The sequence below is a fragment of the Sarcophilus harrisii genome, chromosome 2, assembly GCF_902635505.1.
Source record: "Sarcophilus harrisii chromosome 2, mSarHar1.11, whole genome shotgun sequence".
Classification (NCBI taxonomy): Eukaryota; Metazoa; Chordata; class Mammalia; order Dasyuromorphia; family Dasyuridae; genus Sarcophilus; species Sarcophilus harrisii.
This window is the reverse complement of record NC_045427.1, coordinates 570,451,877-570,465,001: the sequence shown is the minus strand read 5'-3', so window position 1 is coordinate 570,465,001 and position 13,125 is coordinate 570,451,877. Positions and strand designations below refer to the sequence as shown.

General features: G+C 38.9%; 2 protein-coding genes across 3 annotated transcripts in view; one reads left to right on the top strand and one right to left on the bottom strand.

Moving 5' to 3' along the window:
• Window positions 1-4,463, bottom strand: part of TDRD1 (tudor domain containing 1) — a 71,451-nt gene extending 66,988 nt beyond the window's left edge. Inside the window, exon 1 of the mRNA XM_023495929.2 lies at window positions 4,323-4,463. The gene's annotated coding sequence lies outside the window, so the exon portion shown is untranslated. The remainder of the gene's footprint in view (window positions 1-4,322) is intronic.
• A 1,487-nt stretch (window positions 4,464-5,950) lies between these two features.
• CCDC186 (coiled-coil domain containing 186) overlaps window positions 5,951-13,125 on the top strand; it is a 57,469-nt gene continuing 50,294 nt past the window's right edge. Inside the window, exon 1 of one of the 2 annotated variants that reach the window (XM_003755374.4) lies at window positions 5,951-6,121. The gene's annotated coding sequence lies outside the window, so the exon portion shown is untranslated. The remainder of the gene's footprint in view (window positions 6,122-13,125) is intronic. The other variant, XM_023495781.2, reaches the window with a different exon arrangement.

Below are 13,125 nucleotides of genomic sequence, written 5' to 3'. Positions count from 1 at the left end.
CAACACAGAGACTTTTACAATCCTTTTCATCCCTTCTAAAACTTTCTATTGCTCCCATGCTTCTTCCCCTGGGGAAAAAAAATGTCTTTTGCTGAGAACTCCCTTATGTCCCTTCCTTCTCATCCCACATCGCTCAGATGCCTTCTCCACAATCTCATTCATCCCTTGACTCACACGTAGGTGGCCCTTCTCCTTGCCAAGGCTAACCCTCTCTACATACTTAAGTGTTACATTCCATCCCATTTTTTTTCAGTTCACTGGCTCCTTTTTCATCCTCACTTTCTTGGTCAATTTCTTTCTTTCTACCAATGGCTTCTTTGCTCCTATACACCTATATCTCTTTCCCTCATCCTCAAACTTTCCCTTGATAGTCCATCCCTGATAACTACCTTTCTCTCTCTCTCTCCCTCCTCCCTTTTGTAGCTAAAACCTTAAGAAAATCATCTACCAGGGCAGCTAGGTGGCACAGTGGATAGAGCCCTGAGTTCAAATGTGGCCTCAGACTTAATACTTCCTAACTGTGTGACCCTGGGCAAGTCACTTGATCCCAATTACCTCAGGGGGGAAAAATCATCTACCATTGGTGCCTACCATTCCCTTCCTCTTACTCTTTTCTTAACCCTGTGTAATCTATCTTCAGACTTCATCCTTCAACTCTACCTGAAATCTCCAAAATTACCAATGATGTTTTGATGGCCAAATCTAAACTTCATTCTTTTTGACTTTTCTAAAGCTTTTAACACAAATAACACTCTTTTTTTATATTCTCTAGGTTTTCGAAACAATATTCTCTTCCAGTTCTGTTTTCCTCTTATCTGCTTGACTGTTCCTTCTCAGACTCCTTTGCTGAGTTTTCATCCAAGCTGTAACCCAAAACTCTGGATGTCCTCCATAAGCAAGGGTGTCCCCCTAAGGCTCTGTTCTGAATCCACTTTTCTTTTCCTTCTATACCATTTGGCTTGATTTAATCAACTCTCATAGACTATGGGAGATAAGTCTGAGTTTATCTGACTCTGACCTCAGTTTCTCAAGTCTCCCTATTGGATAATTTCAAACTGGCTGACGCTTAAGATACAATAAAACATGAAATGAATACATCTTGCTCCAAAAACTCTCCTTCCTAATTTCCTTATTGAGGACATCTCTAGTCTCTTAGTCACTTAACATGTCACCTTCCACTTCTCAATCACTCTTACCCACCACATCTAATATGTGGTCAAATTCTGGGTATTCTACTTTCTCGACATCCCCCATATATTCTTTTGACATTGCCAATGCTTTGGTGCAGGTTCTCATCATTTCAAATCTGGGTTCCTGCTATGACTTTTTGGTTGGTGTCCCTGCTTCAAGTCTCTCTCCACTCGGCTGTCAAGAGTCATCTTCCTAAAAAGTTTGTCTGACCAAGTCATTTCCTTTTACCTTTTCAATAAATTCTATCAGATCTCCATTATCTTTAGGATCAAATATAAAAATCCTGATTGTCTTGTAAAGCCCTACAGAATATAACCCTTTTCTACCTTTCTTTTCATATTTTTCCCCTTCTCGAGGTATTCTTCAATACTTCTGACATTGGTCTCCTTGCTGGTTTTTGGCATATAACACTCCATCGCTCCTAGCTCCATGAATCTTCTTCTACTGGCTATCTCCCTGGTTTGGTATCCTTTCCCTATTCATCTCTTACTTCCTAGTTTCCCTAGTTTTCTTCAAGTTTCAGTTAAAATTCCACATTCTGCCAAGAAGCCTTTCACTGTTCCCTCAATGTCATTGCCTTCCCTCTGAATTTACTTCCAACTTGCCCTGCATATATTTAATTTGTTTATAGTTGTCTGCATATTATTTTCCCTACTGGAATGTGAGCTCCTTGAGTATAGGAGTAGTTTCTGCCTCTCCTTGCATTTCCAAGCAGGCACTTAACATAATGCTAAGCACATAGTAAGAGCTTAATAAATGCTTAGCTAAATAAATGCTCATTCATTGGAGTCAAGCATGTAGAGATACAGGTATACTAACAGAGCTATGAATTGATCCAACCATCTACAAAGAAATTTGTTACTCTACTGCAAAAATAACTACAATGTTCATTTTCTTTAATTCGATTATCCAGCTGTGAAATACGTACTTCAAAGAAGTCAAATGATTAACATGCCAATAACTGTTAAAAAAACATATCAGGATAAATTGCCTGTAACTTTTTCTGATCCCCAGTTCCAAATGCACTCTCTGACTAAGTCACCTTGCATCTATCTTACACATATTCTATCTATATTTATGTACATGTTGCTTCCCCAAAAAGAATGGCAAGCTCCTTTAAGGTGAGGACTCGTTTAATTTTTGTATCTCTAGTACCTGGCACCCAGTAGGCACATGACAAGTTTGTTAATTGAACTAACCAAGAGTCATTTATGACTATGGAGAAGCCTTATATGTTTCTTTTTAGCATACCTGGCACATAGTAGACACTAAATAGATGCTTGTAGACTAAATGAAATAAAGCCAGGGAAACAATATCCAACAACAATAACAAATTCATTCCAAATGCTGTGATATAATTAACTGTTTGGTCCCAAAGGAGAGATATGAGGACTCATCTCCTTTGCACAAAGGGGGAACTGTTTTGCCCTTCATTCTCCAACAAAACAAAATGACAGCTCTACTTTGGAGTCAAGATACAGTGTATCTGACTGGCTGATCAGACCAATAAGAGCCCAGAAGACTAGGAACAAATAGTACTTGTGAACATCTGGAGTGGATATGTCTCTAAATGTATCTTAAAGTTCTTTTGAGCTACCCCAATTCTACACTTACAGAGCTACAGACATGCCATACTGGGGAGGTCCCTTGTCAGTCTCCAGGTGCAGCCCTTAATCTTCCATGAACACACCCTACACCCCAGAGAGGCTTTTCAAATAAAGAACATATAAGGCATTTTTAATATGGGACTTGATTAATGTTTTGGACAATTTTGCTTAACTTTTTTTTTTTGGTGTGAGAGAGTTCTCTAGGGGGCCTCCCAGTTCTCAAACTTTTCACTACTGAATGATATCTTCTTCTCTCAGTTCTCTTTCCCAATACACTGTTCTACAATCTTGCCCAATTTGTCTAATCTTGTATTATTTTCTCTTTATCAATTAGGAAGTTGATTTGACAGCCCTTTTTATCCCCCTGCTTTCTCAAGGTAGCAAAATTTGTTATATCTCTGCTTCCCCTTTTTTTCCTTCCTCCCCATTTTAAGTTTTATGGGAGCTCAAACCCCATTTGATTTATCCTTTTCACTTATATACATAAGGAACCAAGACCCAAACAGAGTGACATGTTCAAGGTCACATCAATATAGTAGAATTCAAACAATTGCTCTCACTTCCAATTTAGTAAGCTTTTTATTGTACCATGCCCTCTTTCAAGAGGGATTAAGAGCCCCAAACCATCCCAAGTTTGATTTAGTTCAAGCTCCTAAGGACCAGAGAGTCAAGCAACTTATCAAAGGTCACAGGTTACTTGAAAGCTAGTTGGCAATGGGAGCCAACTCTCCTTATCTATATTTGGGTCCTCTTCCCATTCCCCCAATACGTACTGCTTTTTTACTTTCTGTAAAAAGCATATCATTTACAAAGAGAGCCTCCCCCCCCTTAAAATTTAACTGACAATACTGATTATTTTATTAAAAAAAAAAATTAAATAGAAGTCTTTAGAAGATAAACTTTCAACTAAACCAGGCAAATAATGGCCTGTATTGCAACAAATATAAATTCCAGGCCTACTGTCGTGTGCCTCCCCAAACTGATCCCCCATAACACATCCTAAATGAATTATAGTTACAGTGGTGCTAGTGTATAATTATCGGTCTTCAGATGAATACTATATTGTTGTCTTTTTTTTCTCTCTCTGGGAATAAAGTAGCTGAATTTTGCGACTTACTTAATTTTGTTCAAATTGAATAAACAAATCATTTATCTTTGCAGAATGACTAGAGGATAGGAGGGGAAGAAAATGCCTAAGGAAACAGGGATGTGTGCATGCTACGGGGGTCTCCAGCCCCCCTTTCTCCACGCAGCCCCCCGCCCCCGTTGCCAAGGAATCTATCCCAAACCGTCTTTTACAAGGGGCGTCAAGGCCTCCCCTTCACCAGCTCCTTATTTTCTTCCCCTGCCTCTTCCAACCTCAGCCTCCTCCGGCCAGCTCCCCGGGCTTCCAGGTCCCCCGCTTTGGAGCCAGGCCCTGCTTCCCCACCTATGCGCTTGGCCTCGGCCCCTACTCCCTGACTCTTTCTTCCCCGGCCCGGCCGGTCCCAGCCTCTCCTGGCCTCCTTCATCAGTTTCCCTTACCTGGAAAAGGGTTTAGGAGCCGGCCTCCCAGGCCTCCTGGTGCCCCAACGACTCCTCTCCAAGCACTGCGGCGGCTTCAAACGGATACGAATCACCACCACTACACAATAGGCCACCCCCCCCCCCAACTCCCTCGGGATTCGTCGCGCCTGCGCAGCCCAAGGGCACGTGCTGGCAAGGAGGGTAGGGGGCAGCACGTGCGCACTTGGGTGTTAGACGGCTGCACGTGCCAAATCCACGAGGAGCTGCTGCGCATGTGCCTCAGAATTACTAAAAGTAATTACTAAAAGTAAAAGAAGAGGTTAAGTAATTCCTCAACTTGGTAAACCTTGGGGCTGTGGAGTGTATGTACGCAAGGTTTCTCTGCGGTGAATTTTGATTTGAAAACATCACGGAAAAAAAAAATCTTTTCTAATATATGAATTGTATACTTAAAATTCCGTTGTTTTTTAAAGTGTTTTCCAACTAGTCATTTTTTAAAAAATAGCTTTTTATTAACTTCACTATTTCTTTTGAACTGCTTAGCAAAATTCTTTACCCATAGTCACAAAGGTACTAAGTAGTAAAACATAAGTCAAATTTTAACTTTGTCTTCTAATCCAGTAAGCTTCTCGTTGTATCCCATTTGCTTCAGGTATAATTTTATAAATGAGGAAACTGAGGTCTGGGGGGATTTGGACTGATGCTAGAAAAGTAATAGCTGAAAACTGTCTTTGGTGGGATTCCAATCGACTGTAGTCCAAACAATGCTTTCTCATATTTCCCAAATTATCATCTACTTGTTTTTTGAAACCAAGAAGATCCCTTTGTTCTGTTTCAATAGAAAAAAACCCGTTTTTTAAATTACCTTTAGATTTAAGAAGTAAATGAAGCACGTTGCTGTCAACTTTGTTTTTCTGTTTCAAGTATTGTTGCAACTGTGATAGGAAATTTCACAATACATGGTTAGCATTTTTTTTTTTTTTACAATTTAAAACTTTTGGATTGACACTTTTCTAGTTTAAACCTTCATTCATATTCTGAGATGCAATTAATGAGTCATACACCACCACCACCCTAAATCAAAAGGTCATCTAAAATTGCCATAACACCTTTGGCCTACTTGTTCACAGAGTTGCCACACATCCAAGAGCATCTAATTTGGCCTTTCTATTTCGAGTCTAATTAAAGAGGCTGTCGGATTAAAAGCCTCCACCCCTTGAGATAGAGTGGGAGGGCTTTGATTTGTGATTCTTTTATATTTCTTTATGCCCCACACAAAGATAAAGAGTTATCTGGGTGGGGAGAGGATAAAATCCCTAAGTGATTTGCTTGAGTTTTCCCAGAGGCTAAAAGGGGAGGGGAGAGGTAGGAATAAAATTGCCCCCAGTAACCCAAATTTAGATAATCTAACATCTAGCAAAAACTAGGCTAAACTCGTAGCCCGGTCAACCAGGTGACGAGGGGAGAGAGGAGGAGCCTCGCCTAATCCCTGCCTACTGCAGACAGGTTGCACAGTGGCTCAAGGTGAGCCCCTTCGTCACGGCGCTAACGCCACGCGGATTGGCTGATCCAGAAGGCCCGCCCCTCCCTCCCAGCTGGAGCTAGTGGCCGGTTCCGCGGCGTCCAGCGTCGCCGCCATCTTTGTTGATGTGTCAGCTCCGCTTAGGTTTGGGGAAACCTAGGGCTGGTGAAGAGTAACGTTTCTGGCCTTCCTCACCGCACCTCCCCCCCCCGGTCTTGACTGCCCCTCCGCTTCCTTGGCCTCCCAGACCTCGCTATGAAGAGGCTGACAACTTAATCGATTTCCTCGCAGCCGGGTAAGAGTCTCGGAGGCTTGGGGAAAGTAGGAGGGGAGTTCCCCGAGGGGTGCCAAGCTTGGGCTAGGAACAGGAGTCCTTGGGCTGGGGAGATTCCCTCCGGAGGGTGAGGGTCCGGGCCCTGCGCCCCCCTCCTCACGTCCTGGGCCCAGTTCGGAGCGGGTGCGACGCGGAGGTTCTGAGGCCCTGATGGCGGAGCAAGCGCTTGGTTTTGTGTCTCCGGGTGGAGAGAAGGGGGGGAAGGGGAGGACGGGAACGTCTGTAAAGTTGTAAACCCGAGACTCTGCTCTCCTTGTCCTCTCTTGCCCCGTGTCCAGACCCCTCGGGGAAGGCGGGGAAGGGGGAGGTCAGACCTAATAGGAAACAAACTGAGCTTGCAGGCTGGCGAAGCGGAGAGAGGACCGGAACGGGGGGAGAGGGGGGAAGCCCTGGTGTCGCGCTGCCTGCACCGGGGTAGCCGCTGGAAGATTAACCTTTGCTCCTTAAACTATATTTTCCGTTTTCTGCTGTGGTTTTGACTCTGCTCGCGCCTTTTGGTTGTGGCGGCGTCGGTAGCTAAGGAAGCGCTTCCCCCGGACTAGGGACAAAGGGGGTGCCTGTAGCCTGCGGGTCTCTGCTGCCTTTCTGAATCCGAGGGCGGCGGAGAGATTTAACGAGCTCGTGACTGTTCGGTGAACTGTGAGCGAGGTAGGACAATTAAGAAAGTGGGGGCACCGTAAATACCAAAGTAAGTGGTAGAAAGAAAGATTGCCGTCATATTCCCGGCCTGTTTTTCTGCATCGATTTGATGTAGATTATTTGGCATTTTTGTTTTATGTCCTGTGTATTGATTGACATAATAGTTTTTTGTTAGCATGTATAAAAGCCTCTGCGCTTTCAGCCCTGTGTGTCTCCACCTCTTCCCTATTCAGATTGAGTAAATTTGGAGGAAGCAAATAAGCCAGTTTTTACTTAAGTGGTGTTTTGGTAGCCATTCAGGTAGAAGTTAATTCATTACTCAGTAGGGAGAGCTTTTGGTTGTATGAAATTATGCTGTCTAGTCGTAAACGCTCAGGTATGTCCTGTGTCATCATGCATACTACCTGGATATGTCTTGCTTAATGTTTTAAGTTACTTTTTCTTTAGGAAAAATTAATGTTAAAAAAAAAAAAACTTTGAGACTGAATGGTGAAGCCATCTTTCTACCAGTAGTGTCATGTATATAGTATATTCGTTGAGTTACTTTTCATGACTTTTCTTGTACTTGTCTTAGATGATTGTAAAACACAAAACATATTAGGAATAACAGTTTGTCATGATTTGCTTTTCTGAGAATAGTCATATGAATTGGATTAAAGTATGTTGGAGAATGAAAATTGAGTTGAATTCCATGTTACACTAGATAGATATTTGTAAAATTTAATTCTCTTGACAGCATCATTTTTAAAGTGCCATCTCTGAATAACTATAGTTGGACTTTAGGGAAAGCTTTGATTTAGTATTAATCATTTTTATATAATTAATGGGCAGACCCACAATCCTATTTGCCATTTTTTTTTAATTGTTGGTGAATCATAAGAATGGCTCCAGTGTGGTTTAGAAACCTTTTCTTAATCTTTTAAAAGCACCTCTCCAAGTCTTTGACTTGTCAAAATCTATCGAATATTTGGTAACGATTAAACGCTCATGTAACAAACTTATGGGGTACCTACTTTTTTAAGAAACACTTTTTTAAGGAGCACTGAGAAATGTACAGATAGGATCTCCCTCATTTTTTCAGTTAGGGGAGAAAAGCATATGCAAATAACTATAGAATGAGATGGGATGTAATCATTGATTTAAAATGAATGTTATGAAAATATATTTTAGAATAAAGTATTGGATAAACAGCTGCAATTCTTTAATATTTATGCTCACAACATGAAGTGCTATATACTGTCCTACAGTACTTTTTAAATGATTCTTGGTAAGATAAAACAGCTTTGTGTAAATGTTCAAAAACATCTGTTTTCCCTTTAATTTTTCCTAATGTACAAATATTTTCTAATTGATTTAAGGACATTTTATTATAGTGAACATCCTTAGCCTATTCAATTTTTCTTCCAGGAGGGAACAGGATCTATCTTGTGATCTGTCAAATTTCATCAATTCTTTCTAATTTACATGTTTGTAGCAAAAAGTTAAAAAAATAATAAGCTGCAGCCTGATTCCTGAATTCCTCATAAATGAAATTGGCTTACTATTCTTGTTATGTTATCTTACTTTAATTATTCACATTTTGGGAGATAGTGATACATATCATATAAATGCATACAAATATGTCTAGTAAATTCCTGTTATTTGTCATGCAGTGTGTTAGTTAAATTTGAGTAAGTTCCTGCCCCTGGTGAGTTTATGCTATATTATTAGAGGAATAAGTAAAATGCATGAGTAAGTAAATGGGGGTGTGTGTGCTAATAACACCAATGAGCAGGTGTCTTAGGGAATTACAAAACAAGTTACTCTCCCTAGATCAGTCTATAGAAACCATCTTTCCTTTAAATACTCTGAAAAGAATAGCATACTTGAGCATCAGGAAATAAGTCTCACCCTCTTTTTATGGTTGAAAGAATTAGCTTCCCTTCCATTTACAGCCTGTTCACATTCTAAAAAGTGTTGTCTCAGGGATACATATTGCAAATAGTCTTATCATTTCAGATATTATTCTGAGAAAGGGTCCATAAGCTTCACCAAACTGCCACTGGGACACATTCCAGTAAAAAACAAAACAAATAAACAAAAAACCCTACATTCTATCTTAGGGAGATGCTTGGGGGCCTGAGAAGTTTAATGACATGCTTAGGATCTTGACAAAAGGACTTGAACCTATGTTCTCTAGCTGTAAATTGATTTTTCCCAACAAATTTTATCACTCACTAACAAAGGAGGTAGGGGGAATTCCTGAATAATTTACGAACTTAAAAAACATTCCTAAAATATAGTTATATTGTGGATTGACCACTAATTTTATTCTCCCCTCTCCTATAAAGAGGAATCTTTTACAAAATGTTTAGCATAATGTCCAGCCCTTAGTTGACTTTAATATCTGTCCACCTGTTTCGATCTTTCTATACTTACTCATGTTTCCATTTTGAGTTTGTTTTTATATATATAGAAAGATTTAAATATCGGCTACAAAGCTTCAGTATATGAAAAAGTCATACAGACAATCTGAGAAACTTTCTGTTAATTATAAAATCGAAGCACAAAACAGAATTTGTTTGTTTTTCTTTTGTTTTGAGACACTAAATTGAACCTAGTGATTATAAATGCACAAGTTGGGATTCTGAAACAAAAGTTGAAAAATATTCAGTTGGATTTTTTTGTTTTTATTGTTGTTCTCTAGGTTTACAGAATTGAAGGAAATGCTAAATTTCAGTGAGAGGTGTCTGAAAATAATTTTTCCCCACCCAAATTCACAGTGGAATGGATCCCAAGTTAAGAACCCCTAGACCTAATCAAAAAAAAAAAAAAAAAAAAAAAAACTTTGAAAACTGAATTATCATAAGTTGGGTGATAATTTAAAAGTTTTTTTGAGTAAGGTAAATGTCATCACATAATGAAGAGTTATGCTTTGGGAGAGAGTGCCAGGACTTTAGTCAGGAAGACTTCGTAAATTCAAATGTGGCCTTAGACACTAGGTGTGTCACCCTAGGGAAGTCACTTAAGCCCCAAATGAGGTAATGAAGAGTCAGACATGAGGGGGGGAGGGGGAGGTTCAACTAAGGATTTCAACTAAGATTCATCCTAAGGAGGTTAACCTGGCAGTCAGGTGTGGACTGGATTGAAAAGAAAAGAAAGTAGGGGGCAGCTAGGTGGTGCAGTGGATAGAGCACCAGTCTTAAAGTTAGGAAGACCTAACCAGATTTGGCCTCAGACACTTAAACACTTCCTAGCTGTGTGACCCGGGTTAAGTCACTTAATCCCACTTGCCTCAGGAAAGAAAGAAAGGAAGGAAGGGAAGAAGAGAGAGAGGGAGGGAGAGGAAAGGAAGAAAGAGAGAAAAGAAGAGAGATGAATTCTAACAATCCAGAAAAGAGATTAATTAGGACTAGAATGGGTAGTAAGTAGTAACAGTGAGGGAGAGTAAAGAAAAATGGAAATTGTAAGGCACAGACCAGTTGGCTCTATGGTGATGTACAGAAAGAGAGCCCTATTCTGGGAATAAGAATACTCATCTTCCAGAGTTCAAATGTGATCTCTGACACTTTGAACCTACGTGACCCTTGACAAATCATTTAACTCTGCCTCAGTTTCCTCATCTGACAGAAATAGCAAATCACCCTAGGATCTTTTCCAAGAATACCTCAATTGAGGACAATGAAGAGTTGGTGGTACCTGAAACAACTGAACATAATAATGAAATCACCTGAGTTAATCACCCAATTAAATTAAGAAGTTAAAGAAGCACTGAGGGAGGTTTTGAGCCAAATTAGAAGAGTACCTGCCTTATTTATAAAAATAAGGAGTTTAGTAAAGCTCAGGGTTGCAAGCAAATAAATGATTTTTCAGAAATGTCAACTTTCATAGCTAGTATAGCATAATGAATAGAAAGTTGCTCTGAGGAAAACTTGGGTTCAGATTTTATCTGGGACATGCCCATACGTTGGGCATGACACTTAACTTTCCTGTTGCCCAGATGACTAAGTTTCAGAATAATTTCTGATCTACATTGTTTGGTAGTTCTTTAACTAGGATCTCTCTACACCTATGAAATCATAAATCTGACTGAAGAAAAAAGTAGGAAGTACATGGAGGACCTTTGGATCACCAGTATTAATAAGCTAGGAGGACCAAAAAAGGCCAATAAAGGAGGAGATGTTTTCATAGAGTCAAGAAGAGAATAATAAATTGCCGAAGTCCCTTGCCAGTATTAAAATACTACTAATAGTAGTTAAACTTAACAGTTTAAAGGGGGAAAAAAGCTGTTATAGTTGCCATTTTAATGTGAATTTGATGTCCTTAGCAAAATTTCAGTAAAATGGTAAGGACACTAGGTCCTTACCAGGTATTAGAGTATTGGGTATTAGGGTATTAGAGTAAATGAGTTATATGTTACTTAAGGACAATGATGTATAAGGCAGTATTTCTGAGGATTTTGCCTACTAAAGGAAAGAGATATTTGCTTTTATTTTTTATTTTTAAAGTTTGTTTTTGTTTTGTTTTTAAAGTATAGGAGAGCTGAATACATTGTGTATTCAAAAGAAGGAGTTAGTAGAGAAGGAAATGGAAAACATACAATATGGAAGTAAAAGTAATCCATGAATTGATGATTTAGAGGGGAATGGGAGCAGATAGGATTAAGAGTGAAAATAAGAACCTTTTTTTATGCCTTGTCTCTCTGTTACTAGATTGCAAGTTACGTTATTTCACAATCCTTTCTTTGTATTAGTTGATTTGACATTTTACTTCAAAAACATTTTTATTTTGAAGGGGAGAGAAAGAAACCATTAGGTAGTTTCTTAGAAAGTGAAGGGGCTTGCTTAAGAAAGAAGCAACCAACCTTACAGAGATGTAATTAAAGAGAAACAAAAATGATTATTCTCCTTGGGCTCTTAAGTGTTTTTTTAACAGAGAGCATCAAATAGTGATATGGAAAATTTGATCAGATGTTTTTTCCCCCATCCAATCTGATTATAGAGAAGAAATGAATGACATTTATCTAGGATCAAGAATTATTAAGATATAGTTATAGTGGGATGAAAAATCCTAGTTATTAGCAAGAGTGTAGACAGAAGAAAAACTGGAAACTGAGTAGATGCCCATCAATTGGAGAATGGCTGAATAAATTGTGGTATAGGAATTTTATGGAATATTATTGTTCTGTAAAAAATGACCAACAGGATAATTTCAGAAAGTCCTAGAGAGACTTACATGAACTGATGATGAGTGAAATGAGCAGGGCCAAGAGATCATTATATATTTCAACAACAATACTTATATGATGATCATTTCTGATGGATGTGGCCCTCTTCAGCAGTGAGATGAACCAAATCAATTCCATTTGTTCAATAATGAATAAAAGGAAAAAACTATGGGAAATGAGTGTGAACCACTACATAGCATTTCCAATCTCTCTGTTTTTGTCCACTTGCATTTTTTATTTCCTTCATAGGTTAATTGTACATTATTTCAAAGTCCGATTCTTCACAGCAAAATAAATGTATGGATATGTATACATATATTGTGTTTAACATGTATTTTAACATATTTAACATGTATTGGTCTACCTGCCATCTGGGGAAGGGGGGGTGGGAAGAAGGAGGGGAAAAATTGGAATAAAAGGTTTGGCAGTTGTCAATGCTGGAAAAAAAATTACCCATGCATATATCTTGTAAATAAAAAGCTGTATATAAAAAAGAGAGAGCGTATAGGCAGAAGACTGAAGCCAGAAACAAACTAATGAACTGAGAAAATAGGCAGAGGTCCAAGGGGACTGAAGGTCACATTAAGATTGATGAGCAAATTCTACAACAGGGAGATAGGGAGAAATGAAAGGATTTGGTCAAAATGGACAATTTTCAGTATTTGATGTCTTGGAATTAGGATAGCTCTTAATGAAGTAGTATGGCTTGCTAGTGTTTGGTTAAAGCAGAGTAGTGATGATAAACAGTGGAGTATGGTAGAAGATAGTAACCAAATTGGAGGAGGAGATGGTGTAAGTGACTATTCAGAATTTAAAAATGAGAAACATTTGACATTGGTGGAATAATAGATGAGGAGCAAGAAAGAATTATATATTCATATCAACCTTTCTGCCTCACCCTTTGAGAAGAGTTGGAGGAAGTGATCTCCTTTTGGAGAATAATTTAAGAAAGTGTTATTGGGTTTCCTTGTAAAAGACAAATATTAAGTTGACACAATCGTTCATTTATAATGTAGTTTCAGAAAAAGGTAAATCAGATTGCCTTCAAATAAAATACTGTAAATTTGGATGACATTTTAGTGTTTAGCAGTCAACTATATAGGATTAGTTTAAATAAAGG